Source organism: Lathyrus oleraceus, chromosome 2, assembly GCF_024323335.1.
Source record: "Lathyrus oleraceus cultivar Zhongwan6 chromosome 2, CAAS_Psat_ZW6_1.0, whole genome shotgun sequence".
Lineage (NCBI taxonomy): Eukaryota > Viridiplantae > Streptophyta > Magnoliopsida > Fabales > Fabaceae > Lathyrus > Lathyrus oleraceus.
The window spans coordinates 433,653,045-433,668,930 of record NC_066580.1 but is presented as its reverse complement, the minus strand read 5'-3'; the positions used below and the strand labels follow the sequence as shown (position 1 = coordinate 433,668,930).

The 15,886-nt window shown below is 34.2% G+C and overlaps 1 long non-coding RNA gene across 1 annotated transcript; it reads right to left on the bottom strand.

The window, feature by feature from the left end:
• Positions 1 to 13,641: 13,641 nt before the first annotated feature.
• On the bottom strand, positions 13,642 to 14,763 carry LOC127120001 (uncharacterized). The gene is made up of 2 exons (XR_007802983.1): positions 14,415 to 14,763; positions 13,642 to 13,811 (listed from the first exon to the last, which is right to left on the bottom strand). It is a non-coding gene; the product is annotated as an uncharacterized LOC127120001 (long non-coding RNA).
• Positions 14,764 to 15,886: the final 1,123 nt, after the last annotated feature.

The window sequence follows — 15,886 nt, the reverse complement described above, 5'->3', positions numbered from 1 at the left end:
AAGGTTTCAGACAAGATTACTCAATTCGGATCTGATCGAGTGAAGTCTTTAAAGAACGAAAGGTTCTTGCAAATGAGTAGCGTGAGACGGTGGATCGCATTGGTAAATCTAGGGTTTCAACAAATGCGCATTCAGGATTCGATCGAGTGAAAGCTTTGAAGAACAAGAGGTTTCCTGCAAAGAAGTAGCGTGGGACAGTGAATCGAGACGACATTATTGGTTACTTGATCAAGCTTTGATCAAGGGAAGAAAAGGTGGTAGAATTAACATCAAGCCTAGGTTTGTAGGGTTAGATTGCTACATCTCTCTTGTACACATACATTTACAAAGTAAGATACATTACACTATCTCAATTTGCATTCGAATTGAGGGCAGACATACCCATAGCGAGGTTGATTGGTGAACTGTGTAACACCCTTCTAATTACCCCCAAATATTTAATTAAAACAACAGCATATAAATCAATATCAGAGTAATCATGCACCAAGGGTGTCACATAATACTTCACATAATTCACCGTAAAAATCAGTCATGCTCATTATTTAATCCAACATAAACACTTCTTTAAAAATTCGCAGCGGATAGAAACATTCAACATTTGTAATATCTTAAAATTAACATTTATTCAACAAATAAAACATCCCGTCCCGATGTTACATCTATCAGAGCATGACCCACTAAAACCACTCTAGACTTCAAGCACTAGCTTCTACTCAACTCACTGCTCGTTACCTGAAAAATATAACTGTAAGGGTGAGTTCCTCAATCGATATAACAAATATTATCAGTCATCATGTTATGTTAAGTAACTTTACACGTTAATCACCCACATCATATCATGCATTCGGTAGCAGCATATTCAACTCAACATCATATTCAAACACAACGTAAATGCAACTCAAATGAGACTCGACTCTTCATGCATGTGGTACCATTTGGAGTAAAACTCCCAACTTAAAATCATTGCCAGTTTAGTGGGCATCAAGGCATAAGCCTTCAACTTTCAACTTAAAATTTTTGCCAATCCAGGCCAACGTGGTGTGAGCAAAAGCCCCATAATTTTTTGCCAATCCAGGCCAACGTGGTGTGAGCAAAAGCCCCGACTTAATGCATATGAATGTATATGGCATGTACGACTTGAAAGTTCAACAACATAATAACAACGACAACATAACAGCTTTTTCAGCAACAACAACTTAAAAATCAACTTTGGCTCATCAGCCTACAACTCAATATTTTCCACAAAAACAACTTATCAACATATTTGCATCAACATTTCGCAACATAGACTCCACGAATTTATTTATCACAATTGGATACAATAGGCCAATCACCAATTACACTTACATCATAAAAATCAACCATTTTTACATACTGCAACAGTGTTAACCGGTTAACGCTATAGGTTAACCGGTTAACGCAGGAAAATTACACTTCCAGGCAAAACGCAACAGTGTTAACCGGTTAACGCTATAGGTTAACCGTTAACGCAGGCAAAACTCAACATTTTTCACAATTTATAACAGTGTTAACCGGTTAACACCCTGGGTTAACCGGTTAACGCAGGCGAAACAGCAGTTCCTGCGCTAACACAAGGCAGAATGCAGAGTTTCCGCATTTTCCGCCGTTGGAGGACTTCCGGACCTCCGATGCAACTTCCGTAAAAAGCTATACGCTCAGAAATTCACAATACACTCAAACACAAATTCAATTTCAGCTTTAATACAACTTATTCAACATAATTTCTCAGCATTCTAAATCCCAATTAGGGTCAATCGACGGCTTATCACTACCCATTACATGTTAATCGATAATACCCATTAAACGACGATAAACCCCCCTTACCTTAACAATCCGGCAACTCTTCGAGCTTCAAGCTTTTCCGTTCTCCAACCTTTGCTCTACAGCTCTTTGCCCTTTTCCTCTTCTCTGCAGCTTCTCAGTTTTCACGTAAAAACCTTTTCCAAAAAATGAAAACCTTTTCTCTTATTCCACTTATATATTTCCAATAATAATTATTATTCCAAAATAATAATAATAATCCAATAATTCAATTTATTTAATTAAATTATTAAATATATTATTAACTTAATTAAATAATTCTTTTACTTTATTTGGGGTGTTACAACTCTCCCCCACTAAAAGAGTTTTCGTCCTCGAAAACATACCTCAAACAAATAACTCTGGATAGGACTCCTTCATCTGACTCTCCAGTTCCCAAGTCACATTGCCACCTGCTGGTCCTCCCCAAGCTACCTTCACTAAGGCAATCTCTTTACCCCGCAACTGCTTCAACTCTCGATCCTCGATCCTCATAGGCGATGTTTCAACAGTCAGGTTATCTCTCACCTGTACATCATCCACTTGGACTACATGCGACGGATCATGAATGTACCTCCTCAACTGAGACACATGAAAAACCTCATGGAAATTCGCAAGTGACGGCGGTAACGCGATACGATAGGCTACCTCTCCTATCCTCTCTAAAATCTGATAAGGACCAATAAATCGAGGTGTCAACTTCTTCGACTTCAAAGCCCGACCAACACCTGTTATCGGAGTAACACGAAGAAACACATGATCTCCCTCTTGAAACTCGAGTGACTTCCTCCTCTTGTCATGATAACTCTTCTGACGACTCTGAGCCATCCTCATCTTCTCCTGAATCATCTTAATCTTTTCTGTAGTCTGTTGAACAATTTCCGGTCCGACCACAACACTCTCACCGGACTCACACCAACATAACGGTGTCCGACATCTCCTACCATACAAAGCTTCAAACGGCGCCATACCAATGCTCGAATGAAAACTATTGTTGTAGGTAAACTCAATCAACGGTAAATAACAATCCCAACCACCTCCTTTTTCCAAAACACAAGCTCTCAAAAGATCTTCTAATGACTGAATCGTCCTCTCAGTCTGACCGTCAGTCTGCGGATGATATGCAGAACTCAATCTCAGCTTAGTTCCCAAAGCTCTCTGCAAACCTTCCCAGAACTTCGATGTAAATCTAGGATCTCTGTCCGAAACAATACTCGACGGAATACCATGCAAACTTACAATCTTCTCAATATACAACTCAGCCAATTTTTCTAACGGATAATCCATTCTAATCGGAATGAAATGAGCCGACTTTGTTAATCTGTCAACAATCACCCAAATAGCTTCAAAATTCTTACTTGTCCTCGGTAAACCAGAAACAAAATCCATACTGATACTATCCCACTTCCACTCTGGAATAGCCAACGGTTGCATTAGCCCAGACGGCTTCTGATGCTCAATCTTTGACTTCTGACAAGTCAAACAAGAATAGACAAAACTCGCAATTTCTCTTTTCATTCCCGGCCACCAAAATAACTTCTTCAAATCATGATACATCTTCGTAGCTCCAGGATGAATACTCAGACCACTACGATGTCCTTCCTCAAGAATACTCTTCTTAAGCTCGGTAACCTCCGGAATACACACCCGACTACCAAACTTCAAAATACCATTCTCATCAACTCTGAATTCGCCACCTTGACCTTGATTCACTAGAGTCAACTTATCAACCAAAAGCATATCAGATTTCTGACCCTCTCTGATCTCATCCAGAATACCACTTGTCAACTTCAACATTCCCAATTTAACACTATTGTGAGTACTCTCACACACCAAACTCAAGTCTCTAAACTGTTCAATTAAATCCAATTCCTTAACCATTAACATAGACATATGTAATGATTTCCGACTCAATGCATCAGCCACTACGTTTGCTTTACCCGGATGGTAATTCAACCCAAAGTCATAATCCTTCAGAAACTCTAACCATCTTCTCTGCCTCATATTCAGCTCTTTCTGATCAAACAAATACTTTAAACTTTTGTGGTCACTGAAAACCTCAAATCTTGACCCGTACAAGTAATGTCTCCATAACTTCAGAACAAACACCACAGCTGCCAACTCTAAATCGTGCGTCGGATAGTTCCTCTCATGAACCCTCAGCTGTCTTGAAGCATAAGCTATAACCTGCTTATTCTGCATCAACACGCCACCCAAACCCAACAATGAAGCATCGCAATAAACTTCAAATGATTCCGACGAACTCGGTAATATCAGAATAGGAGCAGTAGTCAACCTTCTCTTTAGCTCTTGGAAACCTTCTTCACATTTTGAGTCCCAAACAAACGCTTTCCCCTTTCTAGTCAACATTGTCAACGGTAACGCCAACTTAGAAAATCCCTCAATGAACTTCCTATAATAACCAGCCAAACCAAGAAAACTTCGAATCTCAGCAACAGACTTCGGAGCTTCCCACTTAGATACCGCTTCTATCTTAGAAGGATCAACAGCCACACCACCTCTTGAAATCACATGACCAAGAAAACTTACCTCTCCTAACCAAAATTCACACTTGGACAATTTAGCAAATAACTTCTTTTCTCGGAGAATTTCTAAAACCACTCTCAAATGCTCAGCATGCTCTTCTTCAGATTTCGAATACACCAAAATATCATCAATAAACACCACCACAAACTTGTCTAGGTACGGATGGAAAATCCTATTCATATACTCCATAAATACTCCAGGTGCATTAGTCACACCAAAAGGCATTACAGAATACTCATAATGTCCATACCTTGTTCTGAAAGCAGTCTTCTGAATATCCTCTGTTTTCACACGGATCTGATGATACCTAGATCTCAAATCTATTTTACTGAACACACTTGCACCAACCAACTGATCCATCAAATCATCAATCCTCGGCAAAGGATACCGATTCTTGATCGTCACTTTATTCAGTTGCCTGTAGTCCACACACAACCTCATAGTACCTTCTTTCTTCTTAACCAATAGCACTGGTGCACCCCACGGTGACACACTCGGACGAATAAATTTCTTATCCAATAGATCTTCCAACTGACTCTTCAATTCAGTTAACTCAACAGCAGACATACGGTACGGAGCCATCGATATCGGCCTAGTACCAGGTACCAAGTCAATAGAGAACTCCACTTCACGCTCTGACGGCAATTCATTCACTTCTTCCGGAAACACATCAGGAAAATCACACACCACAGCTAGATCGCAAATCACCAGTTTATCTTTAGCCTCCAAAGTCGCTAACAGCATAAACAACTCTGCCCCATCAGCTACCTCTTCATCCACTTGTCTCGCTGATAGAAACAAACTCTTTCCTTCCTCACTCTCAGGAAATATCACAGTCTTATCAAAACAATTGATAGAAACTCGGTTAAACACCAACCAGTTCATACCCAAAATAACATCAATCTGCACTAGTGGAAGACACACTAGGTCCATCCCAAAGTCCCTACCAAAAATACTCAAAGGACAATTTAAACAAACCGAAGTAGTAGTCACTGAACCCTTCGCAGGAGTATCAATTACCATACTACCAAACATCTCAGATATCTCTAACTTAAGTTTCACAGCACAATCCAAAGATATAAAGGAATGAGTCGCACCTGTGTCAATAATAGCTACAAGAGAAAAGCCATTAATATAACACGTACCTCGGATCAAACGATCATCTGCAGAAGTCTCAGAACCCGATAAAGCAAAGACCTTGCCTCCTGACTGATTCCCTTTCTTCGGCTTCTGACACTGACTTCCAATATGCCCTTCTTCTCCGCAATTAAAACAAATCACTTCCTTGTGCTTGCAATCAGCTATTGCATGGCCAATCTTACCACAGCGAAAACACCTCTTTACTTCAGCAATGCATACATTACTCTTATGACCAGCCTGACCACACTTGAAGCAAACTATACCAGTAGGAGCACCTCCCCCACTAGCTCTCTGAGCCGGAGCAGCTCTTTGTCTCCCTTTTCCAGCTGGAACATCATACGGCTTGCCACGGTTTTGATGTTGCTTGCCTCTGCGGTCACTGACAATCTTGTAATGAGCATTATTGTCTTCTTCAAATATCCTGCAGCTATCAACCAAATCAGTAAAAATGCGTATCTTCTGATACCCAACAGCCTTCTTAATTTCAGAGCGCAATCCGTTCTCAAACTTGATGCACTTCGAAAATTCAGCACCACCACCAGTGTAATGAGGATAAAATTTGGACAACTCCACAAATTTCGCAGCATAATCAGTGACAGACATGTTTCCTTGCTTCAGCTCAAGGAATTCAATTTCCTTCTTACCACGGACATCTTCCGGATAATACTTCCTCAGAAATTCCCTACGGAATACATCCCAAGTAATGACTTCACCTGCCACGGTCAACCTCTCGTGAGTCTCTAGCCACCAGTCATCAGCTTCGACTGCTAGCATGTGAGTACCATACCGAACCTTCTGAGCTGGAGTGCAATCCATAACACGGAAGATTCTCTCAATCTCTTTCAACCATCCCAAGGCTGCATCTGGATCATGCTTCCCTTTAAACACCGGCGGATTCTCTCTCTGAAAAGTCGCCAAGCTACGTGACCCAGCATCACCACCAGCATTTGGCAAGTTCTGCACCGCTTGTGCCATTGCTTGCATTGCGGCAGCCATTGCAGCGTCATTCCTTCCAGCCATTTCAACTTATCAATACAATACAACTTAACGTTAGATTAATAACAATTACACAATTGTTAGACAGTAACGACACGACAACTGGCCGGACAGACCAACCTGCTCTGATACCACTAATGTAACACCCTTCTAATTACCCCCAAATATTTAATTAAAACAACAGCATATAAATCAATATCAGAGTAATCATGCACCAAGGGTGTCACATAATACTTCACATAATTCACCGTAAAAATCAGTCATGCTCATTATTTAATCCAACATAAACACTTCTTTAAAAATTCGCAGCGGATAGAAACATTCAACATCTGTAATATCTTAAAATTAACATTTATTCAACAAATAAAACATCCCGTCCCGATGTTACATCTATCAGAGCATGACCCACTAAAACCACTCTAGACTTCAAGCACTAGCTTCTACTCAACTCACTGCTCGTTACCTGAAAAATATAACTGTAAGGGTGAGTTCCTCAATCGATATAACAAATATTATCAATCATCATGTTATGTTAAGTAACTTTACACGTTAATCACCCACATCATATCATGCATTCGGTAGCAGCATATTCAACTCAACATCATATTCAAACACAACGTAAATGCAACTCAAATGAGACTCGACTCTTCATGCATGTGGTACCATTTGGAGTAAAACTCCCAACTTAAAATCATTGCCAGTTTAGTGGGCATCAAGGCATAAGCCTTCAACTTTCAACTTAAAATTTTTGCCAATCCAGGCCAACGTGGTGTGAGCAAAAGCCCCATAATTTTTTGCCAATCCAGGCCAACGTGGTGTGAGCAAAAGCCCCGACTTAATGCATATGAATGTATATGGCATGTACGACTTGAAAGTTCAACAACATAATAACAACGACAACATAACAGCTTTTTCAGCAACAACAACTTAAAAATCAACTTTGGCTCATCAGCCTACAACTCAATATTTTCCACAAAAACAACTTATCAACATATTTGCATCAACATTTCGCAACATAGACTCCACGAATTTATTTATCACAATTGGATACAATAGGCCAATCACCAATTACACTTACATCATAAAAATCAACCATTTTTACATACTGCAACAGTGTTAACCGTTAACGCTATAGGTTAACCGGTTAACGCAGGAAAATTACACTTCCAGGCAAAACGCAACAGTGTTAACCGGTTAACGCTATAGGTTAACCGGTTAACGCAGGCAAAACTCAACATTTTTCACAATTTATAACAGTGTTAACCGGTTAACACCCTGGGTTAACCGGTTAACGCAGGCGAAACAGCAGTTCCTGCGCTAACACAAGGCAGAATGCAGAGTTTCCGCATTTTCCGCCGTTGGAGGACTTCCGGACCTCCGATGCAACTTCCGTAAAAAGCTATACGCTCAGAAATTCACAATACACTCAAACACAAATTCAATTTCAGCTTTAATACAACTTATTCAACATAATTTCTCAGCATTCTAAATCCCAATTAGGGTCAATCGACGGCTTATCACTACCCATTACATGTTAATCGATAATACCCATTAAACGACGATAAACCCCCCTTACCTTAACAATCCGGCAACTCTTCGAGCTTCAAGCTTTTCCGTTCTCCAACCTTTGCTCTACAGCTCTTTGCCCTTTTCCTCTTCTCTGCAGCTTCTCAGTTTTCACGTAAAAAACCTTTTCCAAAAAATGAAAACCTTTTCTCTTATTCCACTTATATATTTTCCAATAATAATTATTATTCCAAAATAATAATAATAATCCAATAATTCAATTTATTTAATTAAATTATTAAATATATTATTAACTTAATTAAATAATTCTTTTACTTTATTTGGGGTGTTACAAACTGCATAAACAAATACTTGTGTACTTCTCTCTCTCTCTCTCTCTCTCTCTCTCTCTCTCTCTTATCTATCTATCTATCTATCTTTTATTTCCGATTTGCAAATTATCGATTTCATAGATTGTTCGATCAAATTGTTTGGATAATAATTTTGACTATATTTTGAAATTGGTGTTGTTGAGTTGATCACAAACCTTTTAGGTTGTTATTGGATTTTGAGATCAACAATATCACATAAAATTCCAAACAATATTGATTGCACACTAAGGGTTCGACAAATTACTTCAATTGATTTTTTTTGTGAATTATCATTGGTGGTAGAATTTCCTTATTACTTTGCATTTAACTAGTTGTGATTAGTTATAGTTTATTGATCTGCTGTCGCACATGGGTCAAAAACGAGTAACTAAGAACAGTAGTCTAGGGAAGCGACACTCGAGTATCGTATCGCAAGGACTCTTGATAAATTAACCAAATAAGAAAACAAAATAGGGGGTTTCGATTTGATTTAAAATAAGTGATTATAAAAAGTGATTATAAAAAATGATTATGAAAAATGATTATAAAAAGTGATTATGAAATAAGATGATCTATTATTTTGGTTTCCTAACTTATCATTGGTTAATATAATTTTCATGCCCTAATCGGATTCTAATCCCTTTTCGATTATAGTAACAATAACAAGCGCATTGATACTAATATATGATATGTGTTCCTAATTTCTGAATTAAGCAAACGGGTTAAGCACACACGAATTAAGCAAACGCGGTTATGAGACATATATCAATCGAAATTAATCAACACATATTCTATAGAACTTGAATAAAGAATACAAGACATAGAACAAAATATTGAAAGGGAAAAGACATTTGATTGAAAATTAAGAAACCTCAAAGTATTAGCGGAAACCGATTACAACAGATCAACCTTGTGAACTTTAGTTCTCCATGAAATTTTCTAAGCCATATTGTATCGTGAAAATTCAGAATAGGATTATTGTAGTAGTTAAAGACCTAATATAATAAAAGGGAAATTCGAGCCCTTATGGGATCTGACTTGAAAATTACAAAAACCGACCGAAACTAACTATTTTAATTAAGTCTGAAACTTCAAAGAATTATTCGACCCTTCTTCACTCCTAATCTGCTTTTGACTTCAACACAAAACTTGTATCTCTTTCTCTTAGCTTTTGAACGCAAATTAGAACGCATTAATTCGGTTTTCGTAGCTCATGTTATGGTCTAGATAGTGACAAGGTATCAAATGATCATTTATGCTGAAAATAAAGTACGGAAATAAAATAAAGCAAAAAATAAACTTAAATATAAAAATACACTAAAATAGTAAAAATAGTAGAATAAACTATAGATTTTCTTAAGTATAATAATAGAAGAATATGCATCAAAATGCACTGATCAAATTCCCCCACACTTAAACTTTTGTATTCCGAGCAAAATTCTAAATTTAAAACTCAAAACAGAAAGAAAAAAAAGAACAAAACAAAACATATAATTGCAAAGGTTATCGAGATACAATGTCAAGCAAAGTTTTAAGTCTAAGCTTCAAGAAAATGATATTAGTAAGTAACTCTTTTGTGACATTTAAATCAAATATGAAAAACAAATTACCAAAGAGTACATCAAAAGCAACAAGATTCTCACAAGATAAAATTCACTCAACTCTCAAGTGTTTAGGTTAACTATTTATACTCAAAGCACATCATAAAAGAAGGTACTACCATAAGCTTGAAAAGACTCTAACATCCACAATTTAATTATATGCACACAAAGATCAAAAAGACTTTTATTCGGTTGTAACTTGGCTAGGGTACGAATGAGATAAATCTTAAGGGGGTACTAGGCTAAAATTCAAATGATCAAAATAAAATTGAAAGGGCTGCATGAGTTGAACTAAAATTATTTCGTTAACTTTCAAACAACAACTTCTCAGTTATTTTCTTCTTTTTTTCTTTTTTTTTTTCAGATCAGAAGGAATATGTAATGACATCCTTCTTTTCTTTTTCAATTTTTTTTTCAATTTTTTTCTTTTTCTACTTTTTTTTTCTTTTGTTCTGCCAAGTTTTTTTTAATCAAATATCACAATTATAATTATTCAACCCCACACAACTCCAACAAGACTATTTCAATCCTTTGAATAAGGTGATAACATTGTTTTTCACTTCTCGATTTGTAATGAGTTTTAAACAAAAAAGGGATAATATACTTGTAAGATCCCAATTTTGACCCTAAGATCCCTCATGGCATCATAACATTGCATTTGCATTGCCTCAAGGATCATAAGCATCTTGGCTCTTTATCTTTAGGTGGGATCTCTTGAGAGTTGGTATGAGATCACCAAGCATGCTTGGATTGTATATTATTGCTTTTCTCATTTTATTTACTAACCAAAAGCACAAAAATATGTCACTAACATCTTTTGTTTGTAGCTTGAGCAGTCACAAGATCCAAAGCTTATAGGAGATCCTATGTGCATTGATATGGTCAAGGGAAGATGAAAGCAAGCATGGAAATGGTTCCCAAAGTTCTCATCCATCAAATATGCCTCCCAAGTATCTCAATTCATCATTTTGATCAAAGCAAAGGGTTTGAGGCTTGTTTCCCAAGGAAACCATAATTCATTTGTTCATCAATTGTGTTATGCTCATGAAGCAACCTCAACCCATGATCAAATACAATCAAGGTAAGTTCTTTAATTCATCATTTCATGCATATTTGAACTTATTTGAGTGTCCTCAATCATCAATTCATCAAGATATGAGGTTTGGACTTATATGAGGTAAGTCAATTCATCTGATCATTTTGAAATACACTGAGACCTAACTTTTGATGTGTTTGTCAAACTGGTCACTCAGACAGACCCGATCAAACAAGCTTTCAGACTTCCTCTCTTTCACGATTCGGAAGCTTCAAATTTTGACATCATTATCTTTGACTTTAGCATCACACAATAACATTGATACTTGTAGCTTAATGATATTTAAGATGTATTTGTGAATGAAACTTTCCATTAGATGTGTTTTGTATGATGTCAAAACTAGGATACTATTAGCGTTTATGTACATTGGACGGTATCATCTTAGTCTAATAGTCCATTTTAGAATTAAAAAGCATGTCAACATGTTTGGAAATTGTTTAGAAAAGATTCATGCATCAAGAAAAGATTGTATGCTTCAAAAAATCATTTTTGTGTGAAAAACAATGTATAGGTCGACACATACGATTAAAGGTCGACCTATAGAAGAATTTTTCTACTACAGGTCGACTACATACGATGTATAGCTCGACTCATGTTCTGCAGTATTAAAGTCTGTAGACTCTGTTTCATGTGTCACCTCTACAAGTCGGCACATAACATGTACAGGTCGACACATGACTTGTATAGGTCGACCTATAGATCAAAAATCTTGAAAAATTGCATTTCTTTCTATTCATTTTGATTCTCACTTGTTTATATATATATATATATATATATATATATATAATATATATTATATATATATATAATATATAATATATATATATATATATATATACTTGTCCATGCATCTTTTACTAGTAAGGTTTATAGTGAATAAAACTTATACGAAACCGGGATTTCAAAGCATTCTAATCATATTCAACCTCTCTTTTATGCATACACATAATCATTTTTTGATTGGATGCCATCTAGATTAGGGTTGATAGCGTCCAGTTTAGGTTTGTTGTACTATAAAATTGGATTGAGAACTTTTAGGGTTTAAAATCAGAAAACCAATGTGGGGTTTTCCTTCAAGATCTTTTAGGGTTCGAAGGTTTCAGACAAGATACTCATTTCGGATCTGATCGAGTGAAGTCTTTAAAGAACGAAAGGTTCTTGCAAATGAGTAGCGTGAGACGGTGGGTCACATTGGTAAATCTTGGGTTTCAACAAGTGCGCATTCAGGATTCGATCGAGTGAAAGCTTTGAAGATCAAGGGGTAGCGTGAGATGGTGGTTCACATTGGTAAATCTTGGGTTTCAACAAGTGAGCATTCAATATTAAAGTCTGTAGACTCTGTTCCATGTGCCGCCTCTACAGGTTGGCACATAACATGTACAGGTCGACACATGACTTGTATAGGTCGACCTATAGATCAAAAATCTTGTAAAATTGCATTTCTTTCTATTCCTTTTGCTTCTCACTTGTTTATATATATATATATAATATATATATATATATTATATATATATATATATATATATATATATATATATATATTATAATATATATATATATATTATATATATATATATATATATATATATATATATATATATATATATATATATATAGACACACACACACACACACTTGGTACATGCATCTTTTACTAGTAAGGTTTATAGTGGATAAAATTTATACGAAACTGCGATTTCAAAGCATTCTCATCATATTCAACATCTCTTTTATGCATACACATAATAATTTTTTGATTGGGTGCCATCTAGATTAGGGGTGATAGTTGTCATACCCCAATTTTGTCCGACCATTTTGATTTAATCCATGAGATTTCTTTGCTTCAAAAGTCCCATATTTAGAATTTGCATTTTTTAGAAACATGTATGTGTTTTTTTTTTTTAAATTAAAAGTGTCATATTTAGATTTTTGTATTTAAAATAGAATTGTGTTTTTTAAATTAAAAGTTCCATATTTATATTTTTGTATTTAAAATAGAATTGTGTTGTTTTTTTTTTAAATTAAAAGTCCCACATTTAGATTTTTTGTGTTTAAATTAGAATTGTGTTTTTTTAAAAAAATAAATTACTATACTTAGTTTTTGTGTTTAAATTAGAAATTTGTTTTTAAAATTAAGTCATTATACTTAAATTAGAAATTTATTTTTAAATTAAGTCATTAAACTTAAATTAGAATTTTGTTTTTAAAATTAAGTCATTATACTTAAATTAGAAATTTGTTTTTTAAAATTAAGTCATTATATTTAAATTAGAAATTTGTTATTTTTAAAATTAAGTCATTATACTTAAGTTAGAGATATTTTGTTTTTTTTAAAACTAAGTCATTATACTTAAGTTAGGAATTTGTTGTTTTTAAAAGTAGAAATTGATTAGCATAAATAAATGTTGAGTTAAATTTTGAAAAAAAACTTAAAAGATAATTACATAATTAAAATTTAATTCAAAAAGTTCCAAATAATCCAAATACATTTTGTCTTTAAAATTTTTTATTAAACTAAATAATTACATTTTTTTGATTAAGTGGAATTTGCTGCAAAAACAGGTTAGATATCTCAGAGCTATAATTATTAAACTAAATAATTACATTTTTTGACTAAATAATTACATTTTTTTTGACTAAGTGGTTAAACACTCCTTTGGTCCTAGGTGCAAAAACATGCTGTCTTGAAGCTTGGAGCAGCCACTTTTCCATTCCATCAAAGTCTCTTCAATCCTGTAATTTGCAGAAAACAAAAATAGCTTATTTTAAAAAGCACTTTTCAAAAGCGCTTAAAAAACTGAAAAATAACTAAACAAATTACTTAGTTTGAAACTTTACACAACAGGTTAACTTGAACATCAAAAAAGCGCTTTTGAAATTAACTTAAAACAGAATAAACCAAATCCCACATAATCTGGGATGAGAAATTCAAAAAAAGCAAGGAGTTTCTTAAGACTTAATCTGGTCTTCATAAATTTGGGGAGGAGAGGTTAACAGGGATAGACAACACAGTAAGAATTCTTCTCAAAAACCTAAACAGCAACAACATAGCAAAGCAATTTTTTTCCTCAAAAAAACAAAAAAACCTTAAACCAGAAACACATAGCAAGAACAGCAAACACAGCAAGATATACACAACAAATTTTTCTTTTTTTTTTCTCAAAAAAAACCTAAAGAACATAACAACACAACAACAATAACAGAAACGACGGTCGGTAATCCTTCACCGACGATTCACGAATCGATCAGTAATCGAAGGAGAAGAAGAGAGATAGAGTCGGGAAAGAAAAGAAATAACAGAAGCATAAGAGAGAAGCGAAAAAAACTCGACAATACCTTTTCGGAATTGATTCGCTTCCGCTCTTCATCTTTCGACTCGAGCATCGTCGTTCTGCGTTCCATCTTCAAGCCACGACCACGACGATCTCCCACGACCCTCTCTCGATTCAGAAAAACCTAACCCGATTTCCATCCACCGTAACACCATCCTCACCGGCGCAACCTCCACCATTCCGACAACCACTTGCCGCCGCCGATAACGGCCTTCACCACCGTACTCTCATTCAGGCCATCGTACTCTCGCTCACGCCGTTGTGGAGGTCCGTTTTTCTCCTTCTCTCATTTCCTATCCCATTTTACTCCCTCTCTCTACAAACCTAATTTGTGACGTGTAACTTTGGAGTGTTTTGATATTGTTTTTTTTATTTACCATCATTATTATTATTTTTATTTATTTATTTAAAATGTGATAGGAAGAAGAAACACACAGGATGGGTTGATTCATTTTTATGAGTTTTGGGCCCAATCAAGAGATACACCCCACTTCATTATCTATACCCCATACGATTGGTTGGTTCTTTGTAGGCCCATACTGATTATTTTAGAATGTTAATTAGAAAAATATTTTAGAATTTAATTAGATTTCTTTTTTTAGGAATGATTGTAGATTAATTAGAATTATAAAGTAATTTAGAATTATTTTAGAATTTTTAATTTAATGTAGAATGATTTTAGAATTTAATCTTTGTTAATATTTTAGAATTTAATTAGATTTCTTTTTTTGGAATGATTGTAGATTAATTATAATTATAAGGTGATTTAGAATTATTTTAGAATTTTTAATTTAATGTAGAATAATTTTAGAATTTAAACTTTGAAAATATTTATAACTTAATTAGATTTTTTTAGAAATAATTGTAGATTAATTAGAAGTATAAGTTAATTTAGAATTATTTTAGATTTTTTAATTTGATTTAGAATGATTTTAGATTTTAATCTTTGTTAATATTTTAGAATTTAATTAGATCTTTTTTAGAAATAATTGTAGATTAATTAGAATTATAAGTTGATTTAGAATTATTTTAGAATTTTTAATTTAATGTAGAATAATTTTAGAATTTAAACTTTGAAAATATTTATAACTTAATTAGATTTTTTTAGAAATAATTGTAGATTAATTAGAATTATAAGTTAATTTAGAATTATTTTAGATTTTTTAATTTGATTTAGAATGATTTTAGATTTTAATCTTTGTTAATATTTTAGAATTTAATTAGATCTTTTTTAGAAATAATTGTAGATTAATTAGAATTATAAGTTGATTTAAAATTATTTTAGAATTTTTTAATTTAATTTAGAATGATTTTAGAATTTAAACTTTGAAAATATTTATAACTTAATTAGATTTTTTTAGAAATAATTGTAGATTAATTAGAATTATAAGTTAATTTAGAATTATTTTAGAATTTTTAATTTAATTTAGAATGATTTTAGAATTTAATCTTTGTTAATATTTTAGAATTTAATTA